A 16848-nucleotide genomic window follows, 5' to 3' on the forward strand; every position below is an offset into this window, starting at 1 on the left:
GTCTGTTAACTGTTAATTTCTTATTGTTTATTTCAGTTTTCTTTATTATCTATTTCACTTGTTTTGGTAATGTAAACATATGTTTCCCATGCCAATAAAGCCCCTTAAATTGAAATTGAATTGAGAAGGGAGAGTGAGAGAGAGCAGAGACGGAGAGAGAGAGGGCGTGGGGGGACCCAGGGGGGCAGTTAGCACCTATAGAGTAAGAGAGAAAGAATGTTACTCTCTGCTAGTCATCCTTTAGCTGCCTGGGAGAAAGAGAGACGACAGGAGAGGAGAGGAACTCTGCGCAAAACCTGGTCTGAATGGTTACCACTCTTTTCCTTCTCTTTCCCCTCTCTTTCTCTTCTCTTCTTCCCCTCTCCTTTTAATTTAGTATTTTATTTATCTTTCTTGTTTCACTCATGTGTTTGTCATCTGGGTTCTCTCCTACTCTCCGTCGCATTTTGAAGGGACTTGTGGAATAAGGCGTTTCTTGCATGTTGTTTCCAGATGTAGTGATGATGTAAGCTTGTTACAGTGTTATGTTGTTGCTGTAAGTTGTTGTAGTACTGTTTGTATTAGTGAATGCATGTGGCGTTAATGATGATAGTGAATGTTTTTGGTGGGAGAGGAGTTGGTGTAAGTTACAAGGGTATAGTTTTTGTCTGTGTTGCAGCTTGTTCAATATGTGTGCGACATTGATGAGTGGGAAGGGATGTTTGCGTGCTGGTGTGTGTGTTTGTGTGTGTGCTCTGTGGGAGGGAGTGGAGTGGAGTGGAGTGTGTGTGTGTGTGTGTGTGTGTGTGTGTGTGTGTGTGTGTGTGTGTGTGTGTGTGTGTGTGTGTGTGTGTGTTTGTGTGTGTGTGTGTGACTTGAGGTTGAGAGAGGCTTTACTATGCCAGTCTGGTTTTGAGTTTCATAGTCTCGCTGGACTGAGGAGGCTACACTGGGTATTTATCATTCCGTGTGTATGCGTGCGTGTTTGTGTGCGCGCATGTATGTGTGTGTTTTTGAATTTGTGCGTGTGTATGTAGCTTTGTTATGATGGATTTTTGTCCATCTGGATAACATATTGGGTTCAAAACCACCATTACGGAAAAACACATGAATTTCATAGGAATCTGATCTTGCATGATCTCATGTGACCACGTGTAATTTTATGTAAAGTTCATGTGATAGCATGCGACAACATGTGAGTACATGTGAAACATGATCTCATGTGAAATAAATGTGACAACATTGGGATTCAAAATGTCAACGTGATAACTTGGAACTACACGTGATAACATGATCTGCTACACCACCAGAATACATTCCTGCACTTTGCTAAAAGCTGCCTAGATTCAAGTCAATAATGGTCCAATTATCACCACTAACGTTACAGCAACATAAAACTAGCAGTGCTCAAGGGTACTTGACATAGAGTATACATGAGTGCTTCGAGGATTTGAACTTGCAACCTCTTGAGTGCATCAATGTTTCTGCAGTGCCACCAGGTTCATACTTTTTCAGAATGGTGTAAGTGCAGACCACAATTAAAGGTGTTTTCTGGTAGAGGCGTTTCTTGATATGAAGTTACACCCATTGATGCTTGCCATTGGTCCGTGGCAGGTTCATTCGCGTCTGGAACAACAGTTGTTTACAACTGTTGCATTGTAGCTAAGTCTAACCCTAATCCTTTTCCTAAACTTAACCTCAGTCTATTATCCTGCCATGCTAATTCACCAAACCTGACAAGGCAGCAGCTACTCTTCCTGGGGTCCAGCAAAACTAAGGCAGTTATATACAATTAAAAACACTACATTACATTTCACAACAGATTTCACAACACATTAAGTGTGTGCCCTCCCTTATATGACCTAGATAGTTTGTGTGTATGCATTGGTATGTAGGCTACATGTGCCTTTTTAAAAATGTATGTAGTTCTGTCCTTGAGCTGTTGTCTAATTATGTTCTGTATTATGTCATTCTGTATTATGTTTCATGTATTGTGTGGCCCACAGGAAGAATAGCTGCTGCTTTTGCAACAGGTAATGGTGCCATGGATCATCACTGGAGGCTTCGTGCCATGGATCATCACTGCAGGCATCGTGCCATGGATCATCAATGCAGGCTTCGGGCCATGGATCATCACTGGAGGCTTCGTGCCATGGATCATCACTGGAGGCTTCGGGCCGTGGACCGTCTCAGGAGGTTCCGGACCATGGGCCATCACAGGAAGTTCCGGACTGTGGGCCGTCTCAGGAGGTTCCGGACCGTGGGCCGTCTCGGAGGTTCCGGACCGTGGGCCGTCTCAGGAGGTTCCGGACCGTGGGCCGTCTCTGGAGGTTCCGGACCGTGGGCCGTCTCTGGAGGTTCCGGACCGTGGGCCGTCTCTGGAGGTTCCGGACCGTGGGCCGTCTCTGGAGGTTCCGGACCGTGGACCGTCTCTGGAGGTTCCAGACTGTGGACCGTCTCCAGAGGTTCCGGACCGTGAAACGTCGCCGGAAGCTCTGGCCCGGGAACTGTCGCCGGAAGTTCTGGACCGGGAACTGTCGCCGGAAGCTCTGGACTGGGAACTGTCGCCGGAAGCTCTGGACTGGGAACTGTCGCCGGAAGCTCTGGACTGGGAAGGCGCACTGGAGGCCTGGTGCGTGGAGCCGGGACAGGTGGCACCAGACTGGTGACACACATCTCAGGGCGAGTGTGGGGAGCAGGCACAGGACGTACCTGACTGGGGACACGCACTTCAGGAAGAGTGTGAGGAGCAGGCACAGGATGTACTGGGCTGTGGAGGCGCACTGGAGACCTGGTGCGTAGAACCGGTGCAGGATATACTGGACCATGGAGGCACACTGGAGGTCTGGAGCGTAAAGCTGGCACAACCCGTCCTGGCTGGATACTCACTTTAGCCCGGCAAGTGCGGGGCGCTGGCATAGGACGCACTGGGCTGTGAAGGCGCACTGGCGATACAGTGCGTAGAGCTGGCGCAGGATATCCTGGACCGAGGAGGCGTAATGGAGACCAGGAGCGCTGAGCCGGCACAACCCGTCCTGGCTGAATGCTCACTTTCGCACGGCAAGTGCGAGGAGCACCGGGCTGTGGATGCGCACTGGAGACACATTGCGTATCTCCGCATAACATGGTGCCTGAACGGTCACATGCTCCTTAAAGCGAGTGCGGGGAGTTGGCTCTGGTCTGAAACCTGGCTCCGCCAACCACCCCGTGTGCCCCCGCCAAAATGATTTTTGGGGCTGCCTCTTGGGCTTCCGTCGTGGTTGTGAACTTCGGAGTCGGAAGGTCTGGACTGGGAACTGGATCAACACTGGAGGCTTTGGGCCAAGGATCAACACTGGAGGCTTCGTGCCATGGATCATCACTGGAGGCTTCGTGCCATGGATCATCACTGCAGGCTTCGGGCCATGGATCATCACTGGAGGCTTCGTGCCATGGATCATCACACTGCATATCTCCGCATAACATGGTGCCTGAACGGTCCCACGCTCCTTAAAGCGAGTGCGGGGAGTTGGCTCTGGTCTGAAACCTGGCTCCGCCAACCACCCCGTGTGCCCCTGCCAAAATGGTTTTTGGGGCTGACTCTTGGGCTTCCGTCGTGGTCGTGAACTTCGGAGTCGCTGTTGATCCTCCCTCGCTGCCTCCGTCTGCTCCCATGGAAGGCGATCCATTCCTGCCTGGATCTCTTCCCACGTCCAGGAACCCATTCCGTCCAATATATCCTCCCATGTACAGGATGTCTGCTCCTCCTGGCCACGCTGCTTGGTCCGTTTGTGGTGGGATCTTCTGTTACGTTTTTCGATGGAATGATCGAACCAAGGTGCAGCGTGGTAAGCGTACATCTTTCTTTTATTAGATGAACACCGACAAAACAAAGAAAATACAAAACGAACGTAAAGTTCTGCAGGCTTCACAGCAGCTATACAAAAACAAGATACCACAAACAAAGGTGGGAAAAATGCTGCCTAAGTATGATCCCCAATCAGAGACAACAATAAACAGCTGCCTCTGATTGGGAACCATACTAGGCCAACAAAGAAATAGAAACATAGATATGCCCACCCAAGTCACACCCTGACCCAACCAAATAGAGAATAAAAAAGGCACTCTAAGGTCAGGGCGTGACAAATGGGGATCCTAAAAAATACCAAATTCCAAATACACTCAGGCTACTTGTCATGCCCACCCAAGTCACACCCTGACCCAACCAAATAGAGAATAAAAAAGGCACTCTAAGGTCAGGGCGTGACAAATGGGGATCCTAAAAAATACCAAATTCCAAATACACTCAGGCTACTTGTCATGACTTCCGCCGAAGTCGGTCTCTCTCGTTGTTCGGGCGACATTCGGAGGTCGACGTCACCGGCCTTCTAGCCATCGCCGATCCACTTTTCATTTTCCATTTGTTTTGTCCTTGTCTTACACACCTGGTTTCACTCCCCCAATTACTTGTTCATTATTTAACCCTCTGTTCCCCCATGTTTGTTTGTGAGTGATTGTTTGTTTGTAATACGGTCCGTTATTGTGGGCTAGATTATTGCGTTGTATTATTGATTCTTAGAGTAAATTACGTTTATTACTCATATCTGCTGTCCTGCACCTGACTCCTCTACACCAGCTACACACAGGCTTATTACACTACTACTCTACTCCCACATATCTACAACACAACATTCATGTGTATGTGTTTGTATAGTGCATATGTTATCATGTGTGTGTATGTGTGTGTCTTTACTTGTGTGTGTGTGTCTCATCACAGTCCCCGCTGTTCCATAAGGTGTATTTTTAAGTCCAATTTCACTGATTGCATGATGGTGCAATGTTTCTGCTGGTATGATGGTGCATTGATCAGGCATACAGTTTAAAGACTTTATTTTAGCAGTGCACAAATGTATTCTTGCCAATAAATTCATAGCCGATCTCTATCATGGTCACAGACCTGGTGGTGTAGCAGGAAATTCAGATTGCTGGCATCACCCTTACGGAAAAAAATACATTATATCACGGGACATTTCACATGTGAAAACATGATCACGTGATTTTCATGTGTTTTTTCTGTAAAGGTGAGAACCATGTTAGGATGTTTGTAAGAGTTTGTCACGCTCTGACCTAGGAGAGCTGTGTTTTCTCTGTTTAGCTAGGCCAGGGTGTGATAGGTGGGTGGGCATTCTATGTTTTTGTTTCTATGTTTTGGCCGGGTATGGTTTCCAATCAGAGGCAGCTGTCTATCGTTGTCTCTGATTGGAAGCCATACTTAGGCAGCCTGTTTTTCCCTGTGTTTTCGTGGGATCTTGTTTTTGTGCAGCTGTGTTTGTGCAGCTCCAGAATGTCACGTTTGTTTCAGTTTCACCTGTTTATTGTTTTGTTCGGGTTCACTAATAAAATATGTGGAACTACCGGCACGCTGTGCCTTGGCTAATTTATGACAGGGAATTCGAAGACAGCACTCGTGACAGAGTTTCTCAAGACATTTGTTTTACCAGTCATCAGGACATCACATGATGGTCCAACATGATTTTAAACCATCCCAAACCCTTGTAATAAATTACTGTAATGAAATGGTAGTTTTAAAGTCAGTGGTACGCTGTTCAGCCTAAGTATGACTCCACCTGGGATTTGAACTCACCACTTTTGGGGTGCACCAATTTTTTGTGCTGTGCCACAAAGTCTGTAGCATTCTCATACACATTCATTACCTATAATACATCTCTTCACTTAGCAAAAGACTGCCATCTGCATTGCTTTTTGAGTTATCAATTATTGTGACTATTCTCTCATTATTATTTCATTGACTTATTTTAGCAATTTGAGGGTTTTCTGTATAGTTCAATGTTACTCCTGAATCACTACGATAAATATAATAGTTTTTCATGAGTTTACTTTTAACAAAGCTGAGATTAACACCTAAGAAAGAGCACAGGTGAAATCAGTTATTAACACAGGCGTGGGGGCGTAGAAGAAAGATCAGAATGCCATGAACCAAGAGGTTGTGAGTTTAAATCCCTGGTGACAACATGTTGAAAAGTATTTACTGAAAAAATAAACATACACAATGTAGTCATGTATGTGAAAGTGTGTCAAATATGTAAGTTGAAAACATTGTATGTTAAAAGCACTGTGTGTATCATAACAACACATTCTTGTTTTCACATGTGCAGTGTTCCAGAACCACATGTTTCCACATGTGAAATGTTAAGTGAAGTGTTCCAAAACCACATGTTTTCACATGTGAAATTTCATGTGAAATCATGTGATTTTCCACGTGAAATCAAGTGGTTTTTCCTATAAGGGGCACCCACACAATGTTTCAGGTTAGTGTGTCATACTGGTAGCTATATGAATCTATAATATGTTTATTTTACTGCTCTGTGGGTTCAGCAGTCTGTCTGCTGAGATTGTTTTATGAATGAGACAAGATGTGCGCAATATAGTGTCCCATATGGCTCTGGTCAAAAGTAATGCATTATATACGGAATAGGGTGTCATTTGGAATGCACACACTGTTTCATTTATGAAAAGTCTGGATGGAAGGAGAACCCAGATGTTCTACATTTACATTTACGTCATTTAGCAGACGCTCTTATCCAGAGCGACTTACAAATTGGTGCATTCACCTTATGATATCCAGTGGAACAACCACTTTGCAATAGTACATCTATATCTTTATTTGGGGGGGGGGGGGTGGGGGGGTTAGAAGGATTACTTTATCCTATCCCAGGTATTCCTTAAAGAGGTGGGGTTTCAGGTGTCTCCAGAAGGTGGTGATTGACTCCGCTGTCCTGGCGTCGTGAGGGAGCTTGTTCCACCATTGGGGTGCCAGAGCAGCTAACAGTTTTGACTGGGCTGAGCGGGAACTGTGCTTCCACAGAGGTAGGGAGGCGAGCAGGCCAGAGGTGGATGAACGCAGTGACCTTCTTTGGGTGTAGGGACTGATCAGAGCCTGAAGGTATGGAGGTGCCGTTCCCCTCACAGCTCCGTAGGCAAGCACCATGGTCTTGTAGCAGATGCGAGCTTCAACTGGAAGCCAGTGGAGTGTGCGGAGGAGTGGGGTGACGTGAGAGAACTTGGGAAGGTTGAACACCAGACGGGCTGCGGCGTTCTGGATGAGTTGTAAGGGTTTAATGGCACAGGCAGAGAGCCCCGCCAGCAGCGAGTTGCAGTAATCCAGACGGGAGATGACAAGTGCCTGGATTAGGACCTGCGCCGCTTCCTGTGTAAGGCAGGGTCGTACTCTGCGAATGTTGTAGAGCATGAACCTACAGGATCGGGTCACCGCCTTGATGTTAGCGGAGAACGACAGGGTGTTGTCCAGGGTCACGCCAAGGCTCTTAGCACTCTGGGAGGAGGACACAAGGGAGTTTTCAACCGTGATGGCGAGATCATGGAACGGGCAGTCCTTCCCCGGGAGGAAGAGCAGCTTCGTCTTGCCGAGGTTCAGCTTGAGGTGGTGATCCGTCATCCACACTGATATGTCTGCCAGACATGCAGAGATGCGATTCGCCACCTGGTTATCAGAAGGGGGAAAGGAGAAGATTAATTGTGTGTCGTCTGCGTAGCAATGATAGGAGAGACCATGTGAGGATATGACAGAGCCAAGTTACTTGGTGTATAGTGAGAATAGGAGAGGGCCTAGAACTGAGCCCTGGGGGACACCAGTGGTGAGAGCACGTGGTGCGGAGACGGATTCTCGCCACGCCACCTGGTAGGAGCGACCTGTCAGGTAGGACGCAATCCAAGAGTGAGCCGCGCCAGAGATGCCCAACTCGGAGAGGGTGGAGAGGAGGATCTGATGGTTCACAGTATCAAAGGCAGCAGATAGGTCTAGAAGGATGAGAGCAGAGGAGAGAGAGTTAGCTTTAGCAGTGCGGAGAGCCTCCGTGACACAGAGAAGAGCAGTCTCAGTTGAATAACCAGTCTTTAAACCTGACTGATTTGGATCAAGAAGGTAATTCTGAGAGAGATAGCAAGAGAGCTGGCCAAGGACGGCACGCTCAAGAGTTTTGGAGAGAAAAGAAAGAAAAGATACTGGTCTGTAGTTGTTGACATCAGAGGGATCGAGTGTAGGTTTTTTGAGAAGGGGTGCAACTCTCGCTCTCTTGAAGAAGGGACGTAGCCAGCGATCAAGGATGAGTTGGTGAGGTAGGGGAGAAGGTCTCCGGAAATGTTCTGGAGAAGAGAGGATGGAATAGGGTCAAGCGGGCAGGTTGTTGGGCGGCCGGCCGTCACAAGTCGCAAGATTTCATCTGGAGAGAGAGGGGAGAAAGAGGTCAAAGCAATGTGAGCAGGACCAGCAGTGTCGTTTGACTTAACAAACGAGGATCGGATGTCGTCAACCTTCTTTTCAAAATGGTTGACGAAGTCATCCGCAGAGAGGGATGTCTTTAGCTAAGATGTCTTTAGGGAATGTGATACCTAATATCAACATCTAGTGCAATTTTGTGGCACAAACTTTATAGTTACGGTAGCTATATACTGTGTATGTTATGCATGCATTGTTACAGTGAGTATGTTATTATTGCTCTTCAAGATGAAAATGTCTGTCTAAACAGCTTCCATCAGATAGAGGAATTTGTGTGTTATCTAATATTGTCACGTCCTGACCAGTAGAGGGGGTAGTTGGGTCAGGACGTGGCAGAAGGGAGTGTGTGTTTGTTATTGTTTCATTGATTTTGGCCGTGTGACTTCCAATCAAGCACAGCTGTAGAGGGTTGTGGTTGATTGGGAGTCACACATAAGGTGCCTACTTTGCCTTGTGGGGTTGTGGGTGGTTGTTTTTTGCACTGCTTTTATAGCCTGCAGAACTGTCACTGGTGTCACCCTTTTGTGTTGTTCCTGTGGATGCTCTACTCCTTTTGTTTTGGTAATAAAAAGATGAGTATTCACATACCTGCTGCGCCTTGGTCTTCTCTCCATGACAACTGTTGTTACAGAACCACCCACCAAACCAGGACCAAGCAGCAGAAGAGGAGGAAGCCACAGGAGAGAAAAAAGGAGGAATGGACCTGGCGAGACGAGAGACAATTCTGGGAGGACAAGTTAAGGGAGCTAAGGGAACCCGAGAGGCAGCCCCAAGATTTTTTTTGGGGGGGGCACACGGGTAGTTTGGCCAGGCCAGGGAAGAGCCGTAAGCCAGCTACCCGTGACTACAGGGAGGTGCGTATGAGGTGGAGGGCGCCATGTTACGCTGAGGTACGCACCATCTCGCCGATACGGACGCACAGCCCAGTGCGCCCGGTACCAGCCCCACGCATCAGGAGTCTGGTGCGTCGGCCCAGCCTCGCCAGTCAACAGTCACCAGAGCTGCCCGCCAGTCAACAGTCAGAGCTGCCCGCCAGTCAACCATCACCAGAGCTGCCCGCCAGTCAACAGTCGTCAGAGCTGTCCGCCAGTCAACAGTCACCAGAGCTGCCCGCCAGTCAACAGTCAGAGCTGCCCGCCAGTCAACCATCACCAGAGCTGCCCGCCAGTCAACAGTCGTCAGAGCTGTCCGCCAGTCAACAGTCGTCGGAGCTGTCCGCCAGTCAACAGTCGTCGGAGCTGCCCGCCAGTCAACAGTCGTCGGAGCTGCCCGCCAGTCAACAGTCGTCGGAGCTGCCCGCCAGTCAACAGTCGTCGGAGCTGCCCGCCAGTCAACAGTCGCCGGAGTGGTCAGACTGCGCTGAACTGCCGGAGTGGCCAGACTGCGCTGAACTGCCGGAGTGGCCAGACTGCGCTGAACTGCCGGAGTGGCCAGACTGCGCTGAACTGCCGGAGTGGCCAGAGTGGCCAGACTGCCCTGTTCTGCCAGAGTGGCCAGACTGCCCTGTTCTGCCAGAGTGGCCAGACTGCCCTGTTCTGCCAGAGTGGCCAGACTGCCCTGTTCTGCCAGACTGCCCTGTTCTGCCAGAGTGGCCAGACTGCCCTGTTCTGCCAGAGGTGCCCGCCTGCCTTGATCTGCCAGGGTGCCCGGCCTGTCCGGTCCAGCCCGAGTGGTCCTCCTGCCCTCCGGTCCAGCCCGAGTGTCCCTCCTGCCTTCCGGTCCAGCCCGAGTGGCCCTCCTGCCTTCCGGTCCAGCCCGAGTGGCCCTCCTGCCCTCCGGTCCAGCCCGAGTGGCCCTCCTGCCCTCCGGTCCAGCCCGAGTGGCCCTCCTGCCCTCCGGTCCAGCCCGAGTGGCCCTCCTGCCCTCCGGTCCAGCCCGAGTGGCCCTCCTGCCCTCCGGCCCAGCCCGAGTGTCCCTCCTGCCTTCCGGCCCAGCCCGAGTGTCCCTCCTGCCTTCCGGCCCAGCCCGAGTGGCCCTCCTGCCTTCCGGCCCAGCCCGAGTGGCCCTCCTGCCCTCCGGCCCAGCCCGAGTGGCCCTCCTGCCCTCCGGCCCAGCCCGAGTGGCCCTCCTGCCTTCCGGCCCAGCCCGAGTGGCCCTCCTGCCTTCCGGCCCAGCCCGAGTGGCCCTCCTGCCTTCCGGCCCAGCCCGAGTGGCCCGCATGCCTTCCGGCCCAGCCCGAGTGGCCCGCATGCCTTCCGGCCCAGCCCGAGTGGCCCGCATGCCTTCCGGCCCAGCCCGAGTGGCCCGCATGCCTTCCGGCCCAGCCCGAGTGGCCCGCATGCCTTCCGGCCCAGCCCGAGTTTGGTAATAAAAAGATGAGTATTCACATACCTGCTGCGCCTTGGTCTTCTCTCCATGACAACTGCTGTTACAAATATCAACATCTGGTGCATTATTGTAGTTTTGTAGAACAGAGTGGCTAGTCAGCTGGAACCACTCTCTAGTTCATTCTACAATCCTTTTTGTCTTTCCTGGTTTAATCTGATATTAGAGGTCACTTTGTGTGTGGTGTGCATGTGTGTGTGTGTGAGAGAGAGCTTGCCATCTGTGTCCTCTCACAGCAGGGCCGGCACCAGAACAAATCAGTTGGAGGGGCCTTTGATTTCCATAAGTGGGCACGTTTTTTTTTAACGGGTGTAATAGTAAAAACATAGGAAGCTTGTGAGTTTCAAGTTTGGGGAAGCTTACGATTTATCCTACCATTTATACTGATCTGCATGCCAATTATGATTATTTTTAAATGTGCATTTTCATGGAACAGTTTCATTTCAATAATAATCATTGTCAGATGGTTAATCATAAAAATCTGAAGTAAAATTATAAAAATCTTAAAGTAAAAATTCAACTATGGCAAGAGGACCAGCCTCTGCCATATGGACACATTGGTAAACTGTGATCCATTGGCGGCTAAAGAAATGAGAGCATAGGACTCTGAGATAGCCTTTAGGCCAATTCAGAAGTAGGCCTATAACTTCCATCGTCAACTAAGTAAAATACATATGTCTAAAGCCAACAAATAAAACAGTAGAAAACATTCCGTTTTTTTCTATTCTGCCTCCCTTTCTAACTGTCTTGACTTGATCTGTTGCTAGTGAAGTGCAACATTGTATCAAATCATCACTGGTTCCGGCCTGAAGCAGTAGCTAGCGAACTTACAACATTGTATCAACTAGCCTATTCCGTGCCCTCAGAGTTTCCTGCTCCAGTGATGTTTCTACAAGATATATGGGATCACCAGATCATGACATTTGGTTCTTTCACACCGAAGCGTTGGTGATTATCGAGGCTGGGAGTGTTGAAAATATTTTTTAAGTACTGAGGAACTATTATTTGCAATGGATGTTAAAAAACAGACTTTGTTGACTTGTGTGAGATGAACAAAAAATAACTGAGAAGCTCAGCTTATTAGTTGTGTACGCGGTTAAGAAATCAGACAGATGGGCACTTTCATACAGTTGAGGTCGGAAGTTTACATACACCTTAGACAAATCCATTTAAACTCAGTTTTTCACAATTTCTGACATTTAATCCATGTAAAAATTCCCTGTCTTAGGTCAGTTAGGATCACCACTTTATTTTAAGAATGTGAAATGTCAGAATAATAGTAGAGAGAATGATTTATTTCAGCTTTTATTTCTTTCATCACATTCCCAGTGGGTCAGAAGTTTACATACACTCAATTAGTATTTGGTAGCATTGCCTTTAAATTGTTTAACTTGGGTTAAACGTTTTGGGTAGCCTTCCACAAGTTTCCCACAATAAGTTGGGTGAATTTTGTCCCATTCCTCCTGGCAGAGCTGGTGTAACTGAGTCAGGTTTGTAGGCCTTCTTACTCGCACACGCTTTTTCAGTTCTGCCCACAAATTTTCTATAGGTTTGAGGTCAGGGCTTTGTGATGGCCACTCCAATACCTTGACTTTGTTGTCCTTAGGCCATTTTGCCACAACTTTGGAAGTATGCTTGGGGTCATTTTCCATTTGGAAGACCCATTTGCGACCAAGCTGAATATAATTGAATATATCCACATAATTTTCTATCCTCATGATGCCATCTATTTTGTGAAGTGCACCAGTCCCTCCTGCAGCAAAGCACCCCCACAAAATGATGCTGCCACCCCCGTGCTTCACGGTTGGGATGGTGTTCTTCAGCTTGCAAGCGTCCCCCTTTTTCCTCCAAACATAACGATGGTCATTATGGCCAAACAGTTCTATTTTTGTTTCATCATACCAAAGGACATTTCTCCAAAAAGTACGATCTTTGTCCCCATGTGCAGTTGCAAACCACATTCAGGCTTTTTTATGGCGGTTTTGGAGTGGTGGCTTCTTCCTTGCTGAGCGGCCTTTCAGATTATGTCGATATAGGACTTGTTTTACCTTAGATATAGATACTTTTGTACCTGTTTCCTCCAGCATCTTCACAAGGTCCTTTGCTGTTGTTCTGGGATTGATTTGCACTTTTCGCACCAAAGTACGTTAATCTCTAGGAGAAAGAACGTGACTCCTTCCTGAGCGGTATGAAGGCTGCGTGGTCCCATGGTGTTTATACTTGCGTACTATTGTTTGGACTGATGAACGTGGTACCTTCAGGCGTTTGTAATTGCTCCCAAGTATGAACCAGACTTGTGGAGGTCTACAATTTTTTTCTGTTGTCTTGGCTGATTTCTTTTGATTTTCCCATGATGTCAAGCAAAGAGGCACTGAGTTTGAAGGTAGGCCTTGAAATACATCCACAGGTACACCTCCAATTGACTCAAATTATGTCAATTAGCCTATCAAAAAAAAAGCCATGACATCATTTTCTGGAATTCTCCAAGCTGTTTAAAAGCACAGTCAACTTAGTGTATGTAAACTTCTGACCCACTGGAATTGTGATACAGTGAGTTATAAGTGAAATAATCTGTCTGTAAACAATTGTTGGAAAAATGACTTGTGTCATGCACGAAGTAGATGTCCTAACCGACTTGCCAAAACTATAGTTTGTTAACAAGAAATAAGTGTATTGGTTGAAAAACGAGATTTAATGACTCCAACCTAAGTGTATGTAAACTTCCGACTTCAACTGTACATATGCATGCATTCTGGAGAGAGACGCACCATGTGTTCGCCACACACCCCTCCCCTTCTTCATGACGCAACATTTTAAATTATTCTTAAGACACATTCTCTTCACAAATATTTTTTATGCTTTTCACTGACAGACGCAACTCAATCAGCTAGAACTATTCTGCACTTCCAAGTAAAAAGGCAGTAACTGCTCATTTGGTCAAAAATGAGTTAATATCATTTTTTGCTACATTAAATATATGCTTAATCATGTGTACAAGTATCCTGCCTCTATTGTATTGTGTTTTGGAGAAAATGGGGGTCATGTTAGCAGTAACTGCATAAAGTTACTGTGAAACCAAGGTAAATATAAGACATTTCTCCCAGTTTCACGCTATGAGCAGTTACTAGCTTTATGCTTGGTAGGGCAGTATTGCTAGGTGCACTACCCAAATTGCAGGCACCCCAAATAGGTATAGGCCTACACACTTGTGTGTCACGGCTGTCAAAAGGATCGGACCAAAATGCAGCGTGTTCGTAGTTCCACATATTTTATTTAACGTGAAACTGAAATGCAATACACTAATACTTGAAACACAAAAACAACAAACCGTCACACAGAGAGAAAACACACTACTCAAAATATAATCACCCACAACCACAGATGGGACAAACATCAACATAAATATGACCTCCAATTAGAGGTAACGAGGATCTGCTGCCTCCAATTGGAGATCAACCCAAACAACACCAACATAGAAATACAAAACTAGAAACTGAACATAGAAATACAAAAACAGACAAACACCCCCTGTCATGCCCTGACCTACTCTACCATAGAAAATAACTTCTTACTATGGTCAGGACGTGACATTGTGATTAAGTGATAATGCCCGAAAAGCTGGTGACTGGAGCATATATTGCACGGGTGATGTTAGGGCCGAGACAATGTTGAGGGCCGGCAAACTGTGCCAATATATCCTCAAAACACTGGCTTTGAGGGAATTATCACTTTTATACAACGGGTTACCAACATATTCAAATTATTATTATTTTAATTAAAAACATTATTTTTATGAATTTATTCATACTATTTAATCCTTCCACGAGATATAGTCCTGACACAAATCGATGATTTGCTACCCAAGCTGGCTGGTCGTTAGTTCTATCGGTTCGGTTGCCGGAGACGTGACCCAGTCATTAAGTATTTTTGTTCTAAATCTATGGATATTCAAATAGAACAGTCGTTCATTCTAAATGTGCCATTAGCATGATGGCTGTGAATGTTCTTATCCCTTGCTTGCTAGTCTTAAGGATCAGTGTCCCGCTAGCGGGACAACTTCCTGTGAAACTGGAGGGCGCACAATTCAACTAAATAATCATAAATATTATGGATTTTAAACATTTAGGTACATATAAATGTCTTATATCGTCTGAAAGCTTACATTCTTTTTAATCTAACTGCACTGTCTGATTTACAGTAGCTATTACAGTGAAAACATGCCATGAGATTGTTTGAGGATGGCGCCCCACATCAAAATATTTTTCCACCGGCACAGGTTTCATACTTTCACATATAACGATTAAATATTCACTTACTTTTTAAAAATGTTCCTCTGATTTGTCATCCAAAGGGTCCCAGCTATAACATGTAGTGTCGTTTTGTTAGATAAAATCTTTCTTTATATAACAAAAAGTATGTTTAGTTGGTGCCATCGATTTGAGTAATCCACTTGTTCAGCTTGCATAGAAAGGAATCATAAAATCTACCCCTTAACTTTGTTTCAACACGTCAAAATACATTTCTATTTACTCCTCAGATACCCTAAAATGTAATCAACCTATAATATTTCTTTCAGAAAGAAGTATGTTCAATAGGAAACCTATTTTAGCAGTAATTTCTTCATGGCGCACGCAAACACAAATTTCCAAGACTTGTCTTTCTACTAAAACTGTTATTTCTTATTCTTTTTTTAAAAGTTAAAAGCCTGAAACCTTGAACATAGACTGCTGCCACCTTGTGGAGGCCATAGGAATTGCATCCAGCGAGCTAATTTCAATATGACATTTCTCTTGCATTTAAGTGTTTTCTTTACAATGGTACCTGTCAAGGGGTACTCAAGGAAGCAGGAGGGGTGAAGTCAGGCGCAGGAGACAAATGTCCGTGAACACACGTTTAATTGACACAAACCTCAAAGAGCCAAAAAACAGGCAAGGCAGGGCAACAATACAAAATAGACAGAATGAGCCCGAAATCAAAGTAGGGGCGCAGCTCAAAACTCGCAGCCTTACTAATACACAGGCAGAGGGAAAACACCTAACCCCAGCCTAACAAACCTGACGAAAACAATCACGCACAAACAAAACCCTACACAGAAAGACTAAATAACCCCCCCACTAATGAACTAACACAACACAGGTGCAACCTAAACTAGACCTAACAAAAAGAAAGTTAACAGAGGATCGGTGGCAGCTAGTAGGCCGGCGACGACGACCGCCGAGGGCCGCCCGAACGGGGAGAGGCGCCACCTTCAGTCGACGTTGTGACAGTGCCAATTATATGCATATCCTGGCTTCAGGGCCAGAGCTACATGCAGTTTACTTTGGGCACGTCATTCAGACAGGAAATGGATAAAAAAGGGGCCTATCCCTAAGAAGCTCTAGCTTGCCACCTTTGGCTAACACAGTCACTTCTAACTGTGCAGCCAGAATAACAGCAAAGTCCCGACTCTCAACATGTTTTTTACCATAGGACAGCTGGATATCGAATTTCACTACTAAAACAATGTTGCAAATCTCGGAGAGACAGCAAGGTTATTACAAATCTCCGCTGTGGAAAACCAAATGCTAGTCTAAAAGAAATGGGGGATAATGTCTAAATGCTTTTTACAGTGTAGATCTAGTATATAAATTACCTGGCTGTTCTGATGAGACAATGGATTGAGGAGTCAGAGTAAATAGGCATTTGAACGTCATAGATTTGGTGGTAACTTGTGGAATAGACACCGGCTCAAATGTAGTTTTAACCAATCAACATCCAGGATTAGAACTAATGATCCTCTGTGGCTAAGTCATGCTCAGTGGTGAAGTATTTTAAATAATTTTATTTAGACATAATTTTGCCAAAATATCAATTTACTTTAGGGCATCCTAACAGTGCACTGTGCACCCGCCAATTTCCTTTCCTATTTGCAAGAGGCTGAACCCAGAGATCTGATATAATGATGAGATGCTCATGTCTCCGCCATAACAACGGGAGTCTTTGTCCCAAAGATGGGAAGGCAGGTGACAAGCTTAGGTCTGCATATTATTCCCATAGAAACACATTGGGCTTATAATGGACAGATTTTGACGAGTGAACCCTCTCGCTTAGCCTCTTCCTCTCTGCTGAAACTACACTGACTGCACAAAACATTAAGGACACTCTTTCCATGATATAGACTGACTAGGTGAATCCATATGAAAGCTTTGATCCCTTATTGACGTCACTTGTTAAATCCCCTTCAATCAGTGTAGATGAGACATGAGACA

The 16848-nt window shown here is 46.4% G+C and overlaps 1 protein-coding gene across 1 annotated transcript in view; it reads left to right on the forward strand.

The window, feature by feature from the left end:
* Positions 1 to 264: 264 nt before the first annotated feature.
* Positions 265 to 16848, forward strand: part of LOC115192276 (tensin-3-like) — a 76612-nt gene continuing 60028 nt past the window's right edge. The window contains exon 1 of the mRNA XM_029750589.1: positions 265 to 299. The gene's annotated coding sequence lies outside the window, so the exon portion shown is untranslated. The remainder of the gene's footprint in view (positions 300 to 16848) is intronic.

This window comes from Salmo trutta, chromosome 4 (assembly GCF_901001165.1).
Source record: "Salmo trutta chromosome 4, fSalTru1.1, whole genome shotgun sequence".
In the NCBI taxonomy this organism is placed as follows: domain Eukaryota; kingdom Metazoa; phylum Chordata; class Actinopteri; order Salmoniformes; family Salmonidae; genus Salmo; species Salmo trutta.